Source organism: Zea mays, chromosome 5 (assembly GCF_902167145.1).
Source record: "Zea mays cultivar B73 chromosome 5, Zm-B73-REFERENCE-NAM-5.0, whole genome shotgun sequence".
Lineage (NCBI taxonomy): Eukaryota > Viridiplantae > Streptophyta > Magnoliopsida > Poales > Poaceae > Zea > Zea mays.
The window spans coordinates 296,229-315,717 of record NC_050100.1 but is presented as its reverse complement, the minus strand read 5'-3'; the positions used below and the strand labels follow the sequence as shown (position 1 = coordinate 315,717).

The 19,489-nt window shown below is 43.3% G+C and overlaps 1 long non-coding RNA gene and 2 pseudogenes across 3 annotated transcripts; all 3 read left to right on the top strand.

Moving 5' to 3' along the window:
- Window positions 1-1,045: 1,045 nt before the first annotated feature.
- Window positions 1,046-7,456, top strand: LOC103625695 (SH2 domain-containing protein A; annotated as a pseudogene). The gene is made up of 12 exons (NR_157281.1): window positions 1,046-1,271; window positions 1,696-1,887; window positions 2,162-2,362; window positions 2,443-2,532; window positions 2,756-2,830; window positions 2,912-3,079; window positions 5,511-5,828; window positions 5,913-6,199; window positions 6,281-6,443; window positions 6,546-6,892; window positions 6,978-7,043; window positions 7,121-7,456. The product of NR_157281.1 is annotated as an SH2 domain-containing protein A (transcript).
- Window positions 7,457-7,611: 155 nt separating this feature from the next.
- On the top strand, window positions 7,612-10,814 carry LOC103625694 (tRNA (guanine-N-7) methyltransferase; annotated as a pseudogene). The gene is made up of 8 exons (NR_157282.1): window positions 7,612-7,901; window positions 7,981-8,037; window positions 8,138-8,213; window positions 8,303-8,382; window positions 8,972-9,015; window positions 9,110-9,194; window positions 9,335-9,433; window positions 9,733-10,814. The product of NR_157282.1 is annotated as a tRNA (guanine-N-7) methyltransferase (transcript).
- A 3,991-nt stretch (window positions 10,815-14,805) lies between these two features.
- Window positions 14,806-16,245, top strand: LOC103625693 (uncharacterized). Its single transcript, XR_002261861.2, has 4 exons — window positions 14,806-14,932; window positions 15,012-15,212; window positions 15,309-15,440; window positions 15,525-16,245. It is a non-coding gene; the product is annotated as an uncharacterized lncRNA (long non-coding RNA).
- The last annotated feature ends 3,244 nt before the right edge of the window (window positions 16,246-19,489 follow it).

Below are 19,489 nucleotides of genomic sequence, written 5' to 3'. Positions count from 1 at the left end.
TCTGTTCTTTTTTATTTGTCGCGTTTTAGTAAAAAATTAACTAACGGACGACAAATATTTGAAAACGGAGGTATTAATATATATCGAACATGTTTTATGAAAAACACCTTTCACGCTCCTCTGCGCGCAACTATTTTTTTTTGAAATCCGGCAAGAGAATTGCTTGTTATATTAAAAAGAAGATGAGCGACTGCAAGGGCTGGAGTACATAAGTCCACCACACTAGGAGAGGAGACACTAATTATGGTGGCACAAATGTCCCAAGCCAACCCCTCCCCCTCCCTAAAACTTACAACAACCTTGCTAAATGTTTTGCTCCTCCCAGAATCCACAAACGAATTTGCTCCTTAATCATCGCTATAGTCTATGACATGGTCTTCTCTTTGTGCTCAAAGATTCGTGAGTTTCTCTCACACCAAATTCCAAGAAACGAGGATGATGAGGGTCGCAATCCCCTCATGCTTCTCACTATGGATGTTGCAAGATTCGACCACCATTGATGCATCGAACCTACATGTTGCTAAGAAGAGTGGTGGATCTCCGTAATTGAAGCCGGCAAGTTCAAATCAGCCCAAATTTGTCTGGTGAAGCAACATTCAACAAAAAGTTGTAGTCCAGATTCCGGACATAAGTCGCATCCAAACTCTATTTTGAACAGCAGGCCAACTAAAGAATTTGCACTTTGATGGCGTCCAGACTCTCCAAATTTTGTTATTAAAGTTCGTGTGAGTGGAGCCACAGAATTGCGCTTGGTAGGATCTGCGCTCAGCTATGTATTTACAAAACTCTTTCATGTGTTACTCAAAGATTGTTGAACGATAGATTCTGATTAATGTGTGCATACATGCACGAGGATGCTCTTATGTGTTCCCTGAAAAAAAATCATATTCTAATTTTTTAGCTTCGTCCGATCCGACGAACAGGAAGCGCAACCGAAAAACCTACGACTCCAGATCTCCACCCAAACATCTCACCAGTCGACAGTAGTCATCAGCCGTCTAACAAAACCGTTAAACGGACGGACCATCGTCCCGGGCAGACCCGCCGAACGACGGTCGACGGCAGAGGTAAAACCCTCACCTTCCTCCGTGGGGGCGATGGCGGCGCCGGAATCGGAATGCGGCGGGAGTGACGGCTACCGCGACCTCCGCGGCGTGCGCGTCGACCTGGACACGGGAGCAGCCGGAGCCGATGGGGGAGGAGGCTTCGCCGTCTCCTTCTGGCTCTACCTGTCCGTCTCCGCCAGACCGTCCTCAGTGATCCTCCACCAGGTTGGATGGATTCCTCTCTCTTCACCATTTTTATAGGTGGTCTCCAGGCGATTGTTTCTGCAGGAATTGTTTTGTTTCCGGGACGGGTACAGGAACATAGCAATGATGTGCTGCTTTCGCTGTCTCAGTTTCTGCTTTGATCGTTTGATTTTAGGTGTCAAATGCTGTTGTACCCTCCAAATCACTGGGCTAATACGAGACCCGGGCTGTCCTTGTTTCAGCATTCGCAGAACAGCAAAAAAAATTCTAGTAGTCTGTACTCGATTCCACTATGTCTTAATCTGGTGGAATTTCGTGTTTCATGGTACGGTTTCAGGGAAAACATTTTCGTTGGAAAAAAAAGCGATGGGTAAATTTATAGGTTTCCCTGTGAAGTGTCATCATCAGAATTGGTGCTAATCGATTGGAATTGTTGATTGTGCAGATCACAGCGGGAGATGACACCAAGTTGCCGTTTCTTGCTTTAGGTGAAGGAAACAAACTGCTTCTCTTCCCGTTGATGAGGCTGCACAGGGAAGCTCCTGCTCCTGCTAGTTCCTACCCATGGACTGACACAACCAATCTATCATCTACGAGTGTATGCCCTCTTGAGAAATGGTTCCACATTGGGTGTGAGGTATGGTGCAAATAACTGTAGGCATTCCCCCCTTACCCCCTTGCATTTGTAGCCCGCAAATGAAAGTGCAAATGGCAACATGTTTGGCACTTTCCCCTGCTCTTACCTCTTATTTCTTTTGTGTTTGTGTGTACCTCTATTTTTAGAGGAAAAAAACACAACATGCAGCATCCATCAAGAGCTTTATTTCCTGGTATCTCCACATGTTAGTCTACCCTCCACTTTTTGTCGAAATGGCGGTTTTATGACATTGGTTTGTACCTACCCATGTCAGGTTACTGAAAATGTTATGTGTCTTCACGTTGATGGTTTCCTAACTGCTGAGGCCCCCCTTTGTTCACTGTTTGATGAGCCAGACCGTCAGGATGATTCAAACCAAATTAGCTTAGTTGGAAATGATGGCAAGCTTGAAGGCTATATCTATAATATTGAGGTTTCATATGTACTAGGAGCTATAAAAGAACAATACACAAAGGTGATTCATCTAAGCTAATGGCATGGCAGATTTTGTAACCGTGTAAGTGCAGACTTTGTGATATTCTCATTGAATTGCAGAACCCACCTTTTAAGTTATCTATTGACTATTCATGCTCTGATGGAATCGAAGAGGGTGATGACGGCATTTGGAGCATCGTTGGTGGGAAGGTAAACAAGATGCTGTCATGTCACGACTCATACGTGATGGAAGAATTCTGTGTTTCAGTTTTTTTGAGAGAGATAATTTCAGTAAAATATGGCATGCAAAAAGCAACATGAGAAATTGCATTTGAGTTGGAAAAAAATAGTAGCAAATATTTACTTGTATCATATCGTGGATTAAATCAAAATAACCATGGGCTACCCTAATTATGGAAATTTATTGATGCAGGCATCTTGCCGGAGAAATTTCATTTTGGAAGTAGTACTAACCAACACTTTTGGTGAACCTGTGAAGGATAAAGAGGTTTTTTTTTGCTTATTTTAAATCTAATCATATTGATTTAATTGTTTGCATAGTGTTCTTACAAACTTATACATCTTCTAGGTCGTTGCTTCACTTGTCTATGCTGATGATGGAACAGTAGTTGCAAAATCAAGGGATGATTCTGAGCCTCCTTTGCTTATTACTTGAGAAGGACTTGAATATGCAGCGATAAGCAGGCCTCTACCAATTATACGTGGGAGAGCACCATTTAAACTCAAGATATCTCAGGTGAGTTGTCCATATGTAAACCTTCCTTGTTATGTATATAGCTTCAGTTTGCATTGGACAGAAAAAAGGAATTACTTGTCACTGTCTGTCTGTCTGTCTCTCTGATGTGGAGCATAAGTTATTCATCTTTCATGTGTTGCTGTTGGAAGCATATTTTTTAATGTTTCTCTCAGTAGTGCTATAGCCTATCAGAGGCTGCAGTGCTTGCTATTTCTGGCTACTGTGGCATGTACATGTAACACACCCCATTGCAGCTACTTATGGTGCATGGAGATGGCGCCTTCCGCTGTACGAATGAATTTGGAAGGCATATTTGGAATGTTTTTTCCCTTTTAAACTCCATCTTAGTGACTTCCATTCCATAACTTCTTTTGAGGGGCTGTGGGTGCAAGTGAAGCGATGAAGAGGCTTTGAGCATATCATAATTATTGGAAGGCATTTTGGCAGGCCCGTCCAGTGCCAAGTGCAACTGGGGCGATGGCACATGGCCGCCAAATTTTTAGGGGCCCAAATTTTTGAGTTTTGTGAATATAAATAATATAAGAAGACAATATTGTATGCTGTTTTATAAATTGAACTGCAAAATCTTGAGTTTAAAATAGATAATATAAGAGGACAAGAATATGATAATAGATCAAATATAAAAGGACCCATTGTAAATTATTTTTATCTTTATATATTATAGGTCATAGGACCTATTTTTATGTTTTGCACCGGGGCCCAAAAAACTCAGAGACGCCCCTGATTTTGGTGTTCTGTTGTATTTGTTTTAGGCATTTGGATTGATCCCCCTCTTTGTATTTTGAAAAGATTATCTGCTTCACATAGATTGCCTATGTATTATTTATGGACTCAACATCAAATGTTGGCAGTTCACTCCTGACACTGCAATTTCTAGAAATAGTTACACAATAAACACTCACATGCGAACTAATAAATAACTTGCATTGCATCTTTTTTATGTGTGTTGAAAGAGGGAATTTGTCCCTTGTTGATTTTTTTAGTAGCTGGTGCAATCCTGGGTGGGTAGGCTCTCAGGTTGTCTTTAACAACTTTCCTATCCCATCTCCTATTTCAAACTCTACTCTGTAAACATCGTACTCTACAGTGCAAAACAATTTCTTGCGTGACCATATGCACGGTCTGCTAGAGACGGCCTCACTAGGAGCCCCTAGTAACTGCCCTAGGGCGGTTATATGTTGTTGTGCCAGTGTTGAATGGTCACCGAAACCTTCTGTGAAGCCAAGCTTGGAACCACGATGTGGATTCAATTCCTGTCTCTCCAGCCGATAAAGCACGGCCATACTGACGTTGCAGTGCATATGTGCTCACCACGAACTTTGGGAGGCATAGGCGCCGCTAAAACTAGTACACACTGCACCATCATTGGCACTGCTAACATGCTCTCTACAAACTGCAGTTGCAATTTCACTGAAGAAAACACTTGTTGCAACATTCCCTCCTTTTCACAATAATTGATGTTTTAGGCTTGGGCACAAGAATAAGGATGGGAGTGGAACGACCATGCTACCCTATTAACCCCCTCTCAAGTGTGTGTTTATAATCTCAAAGGCACAAACTCACTCTTAGGTGTGTTTCTATTTAGGGGCAGGATTGGATAAAATTGGTCAAGGTTGCCTTGGAGTTGTAAACAACAAGTAATTTGAAAATAATAGAAGCTAAAACAACAAATATGTAGATTTCTTCCAAATGTGATATAGTATTTATCCCCCAGGCACATGCACACGACACACACGTGATACACACTACCCCTAAAAAGAGAACTTAACCAAGTAGGAAACCTACATACACAAAATACATACCACCCGTGATCCCTGAGGGCTTGTTTGGGAGCAAGGGGATTGAGGGGGCTAAAATCCCTTGCAAGGGGCCCCCTCAATCCCCTTGCTCCCAAACAAGCCCTGAAAGAATAGTTAATCAAGTAACAAACCTAAGACAACAGCAAATGAGCACAAAAACAAGCTCCCCTGGCCCATCTGAATTGACCCGGCAAGCACCTCTAGCCCATTATGATACGGTTTAGTCCATTACAGCACAAGCATAGCTGTTGGACAGTTAACACTAGTTAATGGCATGTGGAAAGATTAAAATAAAATGGTCATATGTATATGTCTCTACATTCGGCCTACTTCTATGAATTTGATTCGTGTGCAATTTGAAACCTTTTGGATCTCGAGGATCAATTCTTTCTGCTAATGAAAGCTTAAATGTATGCAATACTGGTTCCAGTTCTTAGCCCTGAAGCTGCACATACTCATGACAGCAGCCACAATCTAGTGATGCTCATATCCAACAAAGTTGGGCTGTCGTGTGCCATGTAAATCACACCATGTATTATTACATTTCTTTGAAGTTATGATGGTAGTTGCTTGTTTTTTGTCCATAATAACGTGGTGTCTGATTGTTTCAGCTCTCTTCCAAATGTGACAATAAGCTCTTCCGTATTAAATTCTCTACACTTCACATGCAAAGATATTCTTTTCTGGAAGCATATTCCAAACCGATTCGCTGTATATCTCGAAGCCGCACTGTCCGCCCCTTGGGTCCTACAAAGCGGGCGAGTTCTGCAACAGCAAATGAAATTGACATGCTCAGTAATGGCCAAGGGTTTGTTAGTACTGACAAAGTAAATAGTCGTGGACATTCAGTGTGTCTGCATACGCCCATGTTTCCCAAGATAGAAGGTGGAATGGTGGAGGTAGTAGAGGCCCCCAAAATAGCATCACAGGTAATGAATTAGCTAGCCTGACTTACTTTGTCAATTTATGCTTAATTTGTGACTTCTTGATTTGGTATCGTTATCTGTTTACAGAATAAGAATGCCAGAAAGGTGGTAGTAAGCAAAGAAGCACAGAATGTCATAGGGACTGATTCCTCAACATCCAACTATGACAGTTTTGATTCAGGAAGTTCTTGGAGTGGATCAGAAGGAGATGATGGTATTGAAACCTTTTCAGACGCTGTGGTTTTCAGATACTGTCTAGACAGCACATATGACCGGTCAAAGTTTCTTAGAGGTGCATCTCTTACTGTTAACAAAGATGACTTGGTAAAACTTGCAGACCGAGTCTCGTTATATAGTGGATGCTCCCACCACAGGTAATTGAACTCTTGTATCTGATAAATTTTTCCTCACTCGTATTATTGACAGTAATTCTGCGATTTATTTTTCCCTTCTAGAAACCAAATATTAATGTCGAAGAGATTGTTCAGAGAGGGTGCTGACACTTGGAACATGATCTCAAAGAACAATGAACGTGCTCTTTGGTCATCTGCCATTCCAGAGATCATAACAAAATTTACGAACATTGTCCATTCTGTGCGTAGGGGTTTATCAGAGCAGGTAGGATATCTTTACATGACCTCAGTATGTTAACTATCAGTCCCAGGGTTGTATACTTTTTGTACGGTGCAATGTTTAATTGCATAGTATTCACTGTTTCAGGATCTTGAGGTTTTAAGAGGCATTGCTGGTTGTGGTGAGGACATAGGAAGAGATGAATTTGATAGGCTATGGTGCTGGTTATACCTAGTGGTTGTTTCATTATCGAGAGAGAGAATTAAAAAGCTGTGGGATTGCACAGCACCTAGATGGATAGAGGGCTTGATTACAACAGAAGAAGCTGAGAATGCACTAAGAAGTTCCAGGGAATTGTTAAAGGAGGCAGGAACATTTGTTCTCAGATTTCCTATCACCCGAAGCTGGCCACATCCAGATGCTGGAAGCCTAGTTGTCAATTACATTGGCTCTGATAGCTCAATTCATCATAGGCTACTCTCTCTTGATTCCAGGTGTGCTGCGATTAGCATGTTACCCTATCCTCTGAATCTATTGGCAGCGAAATTTCTGAACCTTTCTCTTTTCTACTGCTAACAGTGATGCTAGCGCTGAGAAACTGCAAGATTTGCTGCTCCAGGAACCAGAACTATCACAGTTGGGCAGGTAAAGCATTATAGACTCCAAATCACAGGTGCTATTCCTTTCAGTACTTACTAAATGGTACATATATTCAAATGCAGGGTTGATCGGGTCTCAATCACCATCCGGAGATGACCAAGGCTTCAAACGGTTAAACTTACATTCAAAAGCAGGATTTAGGATGCTGCCACGAGAAGAGGGTCAAAAGCATCCAAGAGCATAGCCCATAACACCCATTGCCTGTTGTTACCATGCACAGGTTGTAAATTGGTTCCCTTCGTAGTTCGTACAAAGAGGATGTTTTGCCGTACTAGTGAGGTCTAGTCTAGTTGCTTCAGAAAACCAACAGTAACATCAGCTATCATGTGTGTTGCAAAAAGAAAGAAGCTGTCATCATGTGCCTCGAGACTGGAGGATTTTCAGTGGCTAACATGTTGCATATAAAGCTGACAGTTGATTTACGGAGTACAAATTATTTTTGGGTTCCTTTTCAATCCTCTCATTTGGGCCGAGAGAAGGATAGTGTCGTCGTAGCCCATGTCAATTTTGAGGTCAAAAGCATCGGTCCGTCCACTATCCAAGCCCCGAATTACGTCACATTCTCCAAAATGGCTGCGGGTCGCACCCGGCGCTCGTCCCTCCCTGCCGCAACCAACGCCACCGCTTCGGCGCTTACCCATCAGATCAGACAGACAAACAAGGCAAACGAGACCCTAGCGCAGCATGGCTTGGACGGCTGCGGGCACAGTTTGCTGGCGCCTCCTCCGCCTCCCCTCCGTCCGCTGCCCTCTCTCGTCCCGGGCCCGGTGTTCCGCTGCGCAGAGCCTAGACGCCGTGGACAAGGAGTATGCCGACCTCAACCTCCGGCCTCTGTACCCCAACGTCTGTCGTCACCCTTCTTCTCTTCGTCCCTACCCCCGGTGCTATTCCAATCTTACCACTGATTCATCTATGTACGCAGAGGGGCCATCACATGCGCATACGGTAGCACGTGAACCCGCTCAGCTCATCCTTCTCGGTAAAGCACTCCTAATTCCTCACCCATTTTTTCAAGATTACCAAGCGAGCACAGTCACTCGTATTTTCCGTTAATTTGTGCTCTGTTTTGCGGTGCGTAGGAGCCCACGGGGCCGCCAGAGTGGAAGGAGGTGTTCGACGACCCCTTGCTTCCCCTCATGGTCGACATCGGCTGCGGTGCGCAAATGATACTTTTATTTAATTTTATTTTATACTGGCAATGGGTTGCTTGAAGGAGGATGTTCTCAGGGAATCTTGATGTCCAGGGAGTGGGAGGTTCTTGATTTGGCACGCGAAGAATTCTGGCAAGAGTCAAAACTACCTTGGGCTAGAAATCCGCCAAAAGGTTTTATTGGTTTTAGGTTTTAGCTTGTTAATTTGGTTTCTGGATTGGATGATTTTTCCTTTTTTTAATGTATAAATGCCCGGATCTCTGACTTTCAGTTTAAGAGAGAAAAGAGAAGATCAGAACAGTTTTAGAAACAAAGCACTGGGAACCTCAAGCTCAAGCAGCCCCCCGCCCCAAAGCATGACACAGCACACAGACTGCACCCTCATAACACGGAACAAAGATAATGAACTGCAGAATCGCATGCCATCATTTCGCTTTCAAAGACACTTGCTTTGCTGTTTGGAACAATTCTCGAAGATGATTCAGTTTCATTCTTTCCTGAGTCCCACATTACATAGATTGCCAGGCCGTTGAAATATTTTGGCATAAAAGATATAAGCGTATGCCAGTATCACACGGTCCATTGCGCATAATGCAATTATCTTGATGTGGCCAGCCCCTTAAATCCAAGTTGTCTGCTGCAGAATTTTGTCTTGTATAAGTGTCCAAGCAAACCATTTAAATGTGCCTTTGAACTGCACCCGGTACTTATGCATTGTTAAATTTGTAGTTTGGTGACACTCTACTTGTTTTGTTTCTGTAGTTGGTGGAGCGGGCACAGTTCTGGGTGAATGAATTGGAGCTTATGTACGTGTAGGTTGCCTGGCATCCGAATTTGGCACTTGCTCTTTCTTATCAGTGCAGTAATGTAGCATCACTTGAAATTATTCTCTTTCAACAGCTATTTTATGTTTGCAAATGCAACGATGTCTTTTGAGAAAATCATATCGTCATACCCTGGTCCCCTGTCACTTGTTTCAATACTGGTGAGTGTAGCTGGGTGCTACATCAGTTCCTTAGTTATATCTGTTGGCTCAGTGATAATTAATCTGATCAGTGCTTTGTTATTTCCTGATGTTATGGAAATGGAAGTGAGATTTCAGATGTCTATTCGCTGGTTTTGTAGTGTCCTGATCCACACTTCAAAAAGAGACATCACAAAAGAAGAGTTCTGCAGCAACCATTGGTCGATTCAATCATAAATAATCTATGTTTAGGCGGACAGGTATATCAATTCCATAGTCCAAGCTTTGTCTTTCTAATCTCAAAGGCATGGACCCGTTACTTCCAAATGCTGTAATAATCGTTGCTCTACTCATACTAATCCTGCAGGCTCTATGCGTTGCACGGTGATAGTTAATTCAAGATAACCTAATGCATTAATGCCATACATTTTAATTTTGAGCTAAGGCCATTTTTTGTTATGTACATTCTAGTTTTTGATGCTGTGATCCCCCTTGTGTCTATCATGTCTGCACATGTCCTTCATTTCTTCAAGCTAACTTCTCAGTGTATTGATACTAGGTTTTCATACAATCAGATGTACTGGAAGTAGCGGTAGACATGAGGGAAAGGTTTGATGGGTACTCTGGTATTTTGGCACATGTTAATTATGTCGATCAAGATCTTCAGTGTGACAATGAAGGATGGCTTCTGGACAACCCAATGGGAATCCGGACAGAGCGAGAAATCCATGCAGAGCTTGAAGGAGCAACGATATACAGGAGGGTGTACCAAAAGGTTAGAGATGCTTCTTTCTAGCTGTTTATCAGCTACAGAAGTTGTCCGAGGAGTAAGGTTTCCAAGAATGTTCATTGCATGTATTTCATTAAGAGAAGTTGGGAAAAAACAAAGCATCCAAGTACAAAGCCTGGCGAACCAAAACGAAGAGAAGCCCAAGCAGTAACACACCTGATGTCTTCCTGCTTGAACCATGCCACAAGTTGCCTTTACTACATCAAGCTGCATTACATTTCTGACAGTGCGCTTGTGCACATCTAATCTTTTTTTTTCACCTGATGCAATGAGTCAGATTAGCCAATGCTTTTGATGAAGATGACAACTGGCAAAAGTGTTCCTTTGTTGGTCAAATTGTACTTATGGTGTTTAGCATCAGGTGTTGTCTTCGTTCTGTCCATAATTCAGGTCTGGAATTGGTCACCATCTATCGGTATGCAGAGAGTTTGTAGAGGCAATCCAGATGAGGCAATTTGATGTGCGCTAGGATTGTTCAAACTTTGGTCCGCTCAACGTTCTCTTGACTTGGTAGATATACAAGAATGGACAACGTTTTCTTGACTTGGTAAAGTTTGGTCATTAGTTTGTGAAACAGAATGCTGCATTGCTCTTGGCATTTGATAAGTGACAGGTGGATAAGACGACACCGAGGTGTGGGCACTTTTTAGTGTTTGATGTTTGCTAAGTCCTCTACCATCAGGTCAATACATATGTTAATCAATTTGAATAACTCCTTAATTGAAATTTTGTTGCTAATGGTATCGAATTAACTCACCATTGTATTCGGCGAATAATGTTTCGTTGCAACACAGTCATATTGTACTAGTGATAGCTGATATTGTTGGGTTGCCCGTGTATTTTGTAATAAGACACATAAATATATGTTCTATTGGTTAGATGAGTGTGAATGCTAACAATCAAGGTTCAAATCTCGCTTATATATATATATATATATATATATATATATATATATATATATATATATATATATATATATATATATATATATATATATATATATATATATATATATATATATATATATATATATATCAGAGATATTAAAACGTCACCCGATTTGGAGCTCTGTCCGCGTTCCGCGGGTTGTCAGCCATCCTGATGCCGACGCGTGGCCGCGTCCTCGGACCCGAGATTTTAATTCGCTCTGTTTGAGCCGTGTGTTGCGTCCGTTGTTCCCCCCGCTCCTCTCTTCTCCCCACCGCGCCCTCGTCCTCCCCGGCAGTCGCTGCCTCCACCCCGCCATCTTCCTTCTCGGGCTGCCCCACAAGTTTCTCCTCGCACCTGCGTCTCCTCACACCCCATAGACGTCACAACTGCCACCTAGACCGCCCCCTCCTCCGCGCCACCATACAACCACTCATGTCGTCATGCCACTGGCGTAGGCGCCGCCTCCACCGTCGCCGCCCACTCCCAACCCAGCGCCGCCGGTCGTCACTTCGCCAACGCCTAGGCACACCCGTCCTCTTCCGCAACCCCCTCCACCGGGATCCATACCCCTTCTTCCCAACAGCAAACTCGTCGCTGCCAACCCCAGCTACCGAGACCTAGCCCTCCTCCTTCGGTGACGACAACCTCCCGAAGTTCCCGGCCAACATCTCCGCCCTCATCGCGCCGACCCCATATGCCTCCGACTCCTGCCACTTCGTAAGAAATAAACCTGCTCGCACACTCTCTTTTCTCTTCCCCTGTCCGTCGTGCCGTCTCTCTTCCTCCTTCCACAGGTGTCGCCTCAATCCGTACCGACCCCTTCCCGCTCCCCGAGGCGAAGCTACGACTCTGCCATAGCGTTTGAGAAGATCAAGGTCTCCAACCCAATCGTCGAAATGGACGGTGAGATCCCATCGCTTATCTTTCCATTTCTTGATCTGGACATCAAGTACTATGATTTGGGGATACTGCACCGTGAAGCAATTGATGACAAGGTCACCGTGAAATTTGAGAGTCCGCTTCATCTTCTGGCTTAGAGTCTCTTGTGATTAGAGAACCGTTTTGGTGTCTCTTCACTGTATATGCCCTTATCAGTTTTAATTCTTATCTGTACATGGCCTACCATCTGAGTCTGAGATTGCTGGAGTTGGACATTGTGGTGTGGATCTCGAGTACTATGATTGGATGAGCTAATTGGAGGTTTATGGTTTATCTGTGCTGGAGTTGCAGCAATGTCGGTCTCCAGGTGTGTGGTGGAGGAGATGGATGTTACTATTAGGGAAGAGGTGTTTAGCGGGCATGTTAATTTCAGGTATATTTTCAACGACGACATGTTATACAATGTATAAGTTCTAGCAACTACCACTGCAAATGAAGATTTTTTTAATTCCAGTTTGGTATGCACCATTATAGATGTGGTCACTCTAGGGGTAGTTGCAATGCTCAAATAGTTTGCGACTATTCCTTAACTCTAATATTTTGAGTATTTAAGTGCTTCTTTTCCATGGTATGATGTTGTTTTTGCACTTGTAACGTTTTGTGCTTGTACATGTGCCAGTTGGAGTTTGCGCTGAAAAGAGAGTTCGACAAAACTATAAATATCTTGCATAATGAGGTACCTCTGATTTAATGTGCTTTCTGAGGTAAATATTAGTTTAATATACTTGTCATGGTTCAAGATCCTTCGGTTGGTGTGCAGAATATGTGCATCAGAGTATCAAAGCAACTTCTTATTTGGACTCATGAGCATGCATATTGGGTTGCTTTTTAGTTTCTCACGTCTTTTATTAAACCCCGTTGGGTTTGGGCACACTAGAGAATTCCGGACGAAGTGCTCCTCAACGTGGAGGCGACATCGCCTGGAACCAGCTAGCCGCAAGAAGTTTGTATTTAGTATTTTACATTAACTCATAGCTGACAGTCACATAATCATTGTATAGTATCCACTTAAACAAGAAACACAACCAAGACAAGCAAACAATGGATAAAGCCAAGAAAAATAGAGTATTTTACATTAGCTCCAGCTGCAAGAATGTGGTCAGGGCTAGGTCAGTAGCATTCTCATCCAATTTAGCCTGATTTATTTTTGTAGATTTTGTTAATGGTACTTTATACATCCATTAGTTCGCCTAAAATGTGTGGGCATCATGTTGAGATGTGCCAATACATAAAATAAACTTTTAATGTCAAACAACCTATTTGATTGATGTGCCACTGCAGATCCAGGTTTAAACTCCTCCCGCTGCTCGCCGATGTAAAGGTACGTACCTTCTGTCGGACTATGGCTCTAACTGATATAGCTTTTAGGCCCAACAGCATCTACCACTGCTTATCACGCCATTAAATTGTTTGATGAAATACTAATATAATATAGTAATGTGTCATATATCAGTTCAGTTTGAGTTGTGGTTGTAACTTGAGAACATATATTTTGTTTCTAATAAGTGATGAATTTTTGTTGTTGTTCTTCCCTTCTGCAAAACTTCATATCTCCTACCTCTGCGATTCTAAAAAGAAGATTCAGGTCCCATTTGCCATAGTGGATCCGTTCCACTGTTGCTATTGTTTTTGTTTGTTATCTGGCAAAAAAACTTAGCAAATGCTTATAGGAATAATGAGTTATCTTGGAAGATGATTACTTAGATAGGTGCATGTTTGTTTCAGAGCTTATTTCAACCATTTAGCTATGTGTCCAACTATATAGAGAGAATATCGTTGAAAGGAACTTGAAACTCTGCAGGCAAAAGGATCTCTAGAAATGACTAACTAAATTTTTCTAGGTAACAACAAGCTTCCCAGTTCCTCATTAGTTCTGTATTTTTTACCCATTCTGCCTCATGCAAATATTTATATCTTTGATTACTGATTTTATTAGGATATGTAACAAAGATTAGAGGGGGATAGTATTAGAGTTTTTCTGGTTATAGTTCAAAGGCTATACTTGGTACTGCACTCTGCACCTCGCAAAATGTAAATATGTTCTCTTTTTGTGGGGCTGTGTTTGTTACATTATAAAACAGAATTTGAAAAAAAGGAATAGCATTGTTGAAAGTTGGCTAAGTTGAGCTTCAGCCAAACTCACAGAAGGTTCGATCTTTACACATGGTATCTAAAATGTTTATTGAATCCGGGGCAAGGGGGCAGAGGATCTGGAGGTGGCGATTGTGCGGCTTCGCCTGCCTGTCTTCCTGATGCCTACTTCTACTCGCGCTCGCACCAACCAAAGGAGCAAGCCCGCAACTGATGCCCCCCCTATAAAGGGACCAGAGGGAAGGCGACGCCGAGAGACGGGGAAGGAGACGCGGTGACCATGTCTCAGATATGGGTGTTCGAGTTCAGCTCGCTGATCTGGAACCAGGCATCACCCACGACGTCCGCGTCGTCGGCTTCGTCGGGGACTACCACCACGTCTTCTACCAAGGTAACGTCCACACTGCTTACCTGCTTGTGAGTCAATGAAGTGCTGACTTTTCCAACTAGGCGGTCAATGAATTTTTGCAATATCAAATACATCAGCAGTGCAAAGACACAACCAGTCAATTGCAAAGTTGCAACGGTTTCCATGTACTGTAAACCCTAAGGCCAAGTAATGTACAAGGCATGCTAGCAGGTTCTGGGAGTTTGTTCTTTGATAGGAGTACATAAACACTTAAATAGTGTACCGTGTAAACTATCAGAACATATTACCAGGTAGTTGAAGAGCAAGGCATATCAAAACACAGGTACCAGTTAGAACTCACAAATCCTGCAGTTTTATTCATTTTGTGTATCTTAAGTTATGCTTTCAAATATCTTTTGTCATGTGCCACCTAATTGCACCAGAACACATCACTTTCAGAACCAATTCTTTTTCAGATAGAAGTATTTTCCTTGCTGGCGCTTGATCTTTATCTTGTAGGTGTGCGACAGAGCAACCCTTTACCTCAAATTGTTAGGTGGGGAAGCTACAGTTGGTGAGACAGAGAAGGATGTGAATGAATTTCTCTTCGGCTGACTTGATGTTCCATTAGTGAACTTGGAGACGAGTCTGCAGAATTATGTATTTCTTGGCCACTTCAATGTAATCTTGATTTTTTTGTATTGTCCTTGCATATTATGTTAGCTTAACTTGTTGACAGGAACCTTCGGATGTACCTTTTGATATATCATCTGTTCCGAAGGAGACAAAATCCCAACCCCTTGCGGAGAAAAAGTCTACAGGCAAGAAATCAGCAGGTCCGGCATCTGCTGTCAGTGACCCTGTTTCTACAGTTGATGCTTCGTATGAGAAGCTTCTTTCGTCCATTCCGGAATTCGCTGATTTTGGAAAGCTTTTTAAGGTTGGTATATATTACTTGTCCTTCTATGGAAGATGAGCATTATGCTCCTGACTGAATCTCATTTGATGTGTTGTAACTTTTTGTTCGCACTTCCAGTCATCTGCACCTGTAGAATTGACTGAAGCTGAGACTGAATACTCAGTTAATGTTGTGAAGCATATTTTTGATGGACATGTTGTGCTCCAATACAACTGTACCAATACAATTCCTGAACAATTGCTTGAACAGGTATGTAACTTATTTTGTGCATAGGTTTAAAAGCAATATGATGTGTTTTTATGATTCATTGCTTTTAACTCCTCAAATCCACAGGTTATTGTTTTTGTTGATGCTTCTGAGGCTGATGAATTTTTAGAAGTTGCTTCGAAGCCTTTAGAATCATTACCATATGATTCTCCTGGGCAGACCTTTGTCGCTTTTGAGAAGCCAGAAGGTGTCATTGCTACCGGCAAGTTCTCAAATATCCCGAAATTCATTGTTAAGGAGGTATATATTTTGTTTGCCGCTCCCCATTATCTTATATATTTTTATGTGCATTTTGTGTGAGAAGTGCCATACAATGCGGTGAACATCTGCAAGTCTGTACCTTCAAGGTTTGAATTCCTTCTTCATAAGTCCAGTCCAGTTCTCGGTACATATTTTTAGCGATGTTTAAGAAACCTTTTGCTCATTACATGTTTTGACAATCTCACACTAACGTGTCTTTACAGGTCACCATTGGATCATGGCGCTCCAATTTTATGAGATGCTAGCGAGCCAACGCAACTTGATCTCTTCTCGTGTTAGCCAACGCAACTTGATCTGTGCTTCTAATCATGACTATGGACCTTCCTTCCTTCTCGTGCTAGCCAACGCAACTTCATCTCTGTATGTAAATATCTTACTGCAGTTCCCAGGTGCAGTGGCTGCTCTTCTTACGCCCACTGGTAGGTTAATCTGGTTCTTAGTATTTTCTAGCCACAAATTGTATTGTTTAGTTACTTGGATAGCTGACGTCTTTTGATCACCAAAATATGTAATTGATTTCGTACTGTCCATGTCCTTGCGATCATGCAGCCAACATACTAATGCTAAATTCGTATGTCTGAATTTGTTGCTTATTTTCGTACTGTACACGTTATATCTCCTGATCTCAATATGCCTGATACAGCGCCCGATAGGGCGCTTTCTTTTTCTAGTATATATAGTTATAGTATTAGGAGCCCTGGGCTCTCTCTAATTAGAGAAAGCCCTGACCCCACTCAATCGATCGATCAGGTGCTTCAAGCACACCACCTAGTCCATCCAATATAACCTCATCTTTACGCTTTGTTGTACATAAGTTTACGTTTATTTTGCTATAACACCATCGTATAAAACGGATCACTCTATCCAACCTTTCCGACAGCGGCTGTGTGCAAGAAAAATAGGGTTTCAGTGGCGGCAGTTGTACCTCCACTCACGCCGCCATCGCCTCCGAACCCCACTCCCCGATCCAGACAACCACCCCGCCCAGATCCGGATCCACCTAGTGCATCACGACCGTGGCTACCGGATCTCACAGCCTCCGCGGATGCTGCGCCGCCGCCATCCCCACTGAAGTCCGACCAGCGCCTCGTCGAGGTCTTCACCCCCTTCCTCGAGAAGCTCATACGTCTACCGGATCTCACAGCCTCCGCATATGACTTGATGAGCGAGTCAAAGGGGCGCGACGGCGAGGAGGGGAGGAGGTGGAGCGCGCGGAGGAAGCAGACGAGGAGCAGGAGTGGAGGGAAGGACGCGACGAGGCGGGAGGCCGTGGGGAGCGAGAGCGGGAGGTGGAGGCGGCTGAGAGGGAGCGGAGGCAAGCGCGCGAAAGCGTTGAGGAGAGCCGCGAGGTGCATGTGGTGGACGTGGCTACTGCACGCCTCCGCCGTCGCTTGTCTAGGGATGGCAATTTTACCCGCGGGTTCGGATATCCACGGATATCCGACCCGTCGGTTTCGGGTTCGGGTACGAAATTTAACCCGCGGGTCTCACCCATACCCGACCCATGATAAAATCGGGTCGGGTACGGGTTTTATCTTTTACCTGCGGGTCCTGGCGGATATCCGAAATTATTTTCAGTTTTCACTTTTCATCCCACCAGAAACCGGCCGACCCAATGTCCATCTTTATTCAATAATCCAGAACCCTAGTCCTCTCACCTCACGCAATCACGCACGGAGTCACCACTCACCAAGTCACCGGTCACGGTCTCTCACCGTCTCTCTCTCAGCCTCTCATCCAAGCCACCACCAGCCGCCATAAAGGCAGAAACCGAGCGCCCCTGGCTCGCCCAGCCCGCCCTGGGTCCCTGGCTCCCTGCTCAGTGCGGTAGTGCCCCTGCAGCCCAGGCGAGTGCTATTTTTTCTTTGCTATCCAACAGTTCAAGTTCATGTAATCATGTCCAAGACTCTAAGAGACCTTCGTTGTTTTGTTGAATTGAATACTTTGAAGTTTGGTTCAAGTGTAAACGCTATGTACTCATATATTGCTTGCTTCTATAACAGTAATCAGATTTATTATATCTTTTTTTGTTCTATCTTGTAATTTGTTAACCATGTGTTTTATTTGTGTGGAATGTAATTATACCCGCGGGTATCCAATACCCGCCCGATACCCGATGGGTACGGGCACGGGTACAAAATCCTACCCGCGGGTATAGTCACGGGCGGGTATGAGTAATACCCGCGGGTATTGTCGCGGGCGGATATTTACCATACCCGATCCGAACCCGACCCATTGCCATCCCTACGCTTGTCGCGTGGAGGCGGAGGCGGAGGCGGCTGCCGTATTCTTCAGGCCCCCGCCGGTAGGAGTACTGCCCCCTGCTCCGGCGCCTGCAGTGGAAGGCAAGGAGAAGGTCAACGGTAGCTGGATCTGGCGAGCACGTGACCGCACCCCGCCTGCGGCCAGGCGGTGCCCAGATCCGTTTCGGTTTGCAACCCCGCGAGTAAGATCTGGTTATTAAGCACGAATTGTACATCAGCTTGCAAGTGTCAGGTTCATTCGGATGTTAAAGTGGCCCCTACATCGGACTTTAAGGGCAGTAGCAAATCTGAAACTTGGAGGATCAAGACGCTCTACGTTCGTTGATGCCTGTGTGACGACCATGTGTTTAACTGTTCTTAGTCTGCTGCTTTGATGACTGCAAGGTTCTAATTTACCTCCGTCAGGCCCTACTGGATCTCTAATGTGCGGATAATATTGTTCTTAGCTGATAAACACATGCCTTTTATTAACATAGTATTTCTTCCTAAATTACTGATTTTCTCACCCAAGTTTAATTAGTTGGTTTCGGCAGAGGGGAGAGAACATTTAAGAACACATGCCTTTTTACTTCATGTTATAATTTGTAGGCATGCCATGTTCAGTGACCGCATGAATTGAGGTGGACAATAAGGTAGCTTTGCTGCAAATGACTCTAATTTACATATTTATCAAAAGCACATGAATATATGACTCTATTAACACAGCGATATTCTCAAGTAACAACCAATCTGATGTCTTACTATGGCATGTGTGGGCTGGCGAAGGAGTGCCTACATCAGCGGTACTTCAGCAAGGTAGTTAAGCACCTATTTGAATCATGGTTCGATTATTATAATTGGGATTATGAACTGTAATAATCAGAGTGTTTGGCTTAATGGATTATGGTGATTGATTTTAGGTTGTTTAAATGAGAAATTCCTATTTTATTCTTTGTACTTCAGCAATTTGGATAATCATTTTCTGAATCAGGAATACTCTGAATTTCTGGATGAGTTTATGGCCGCAGTTAGGCAGAACTATGGACAAAAGGTCCTTGTCCAGGTATGGAAAATAATTGAAAATATATTATTTGTTTCCTAACGAACTGTAGCAGACCACTTTCTAAAATTTGTTTGGCATTACAGTTTGAGGACTTTGCAAACCACAATGCTTTTACACTTCTCGAGAAGTACATGACAAACCATCTTGTATTTAATGATGATATCCACGTAATCAAATCAGATGCTAGTTAATTTATCTTGCTTTTCTTAAAAGCCAATGAATTTTATTCCAGACAACAGTACTAACTCTTTAGCCCTGATATTTACCGGGCACGGCTGCTGTAGTTCTTGCAGGGATTATTGCTGCTCTGAAGTCTGTTGGTGGGACTCTAGCTGATCATACATTCTTGTTCTTCAGTGCGAGGTGATTGACCCTTTTTTGGAAATTGTAAAGTGTAAATGCTATTGGTCACTATTAATTACTGCATACTCCTAGAGATGATTTTCATCCTGAAATTAACACAG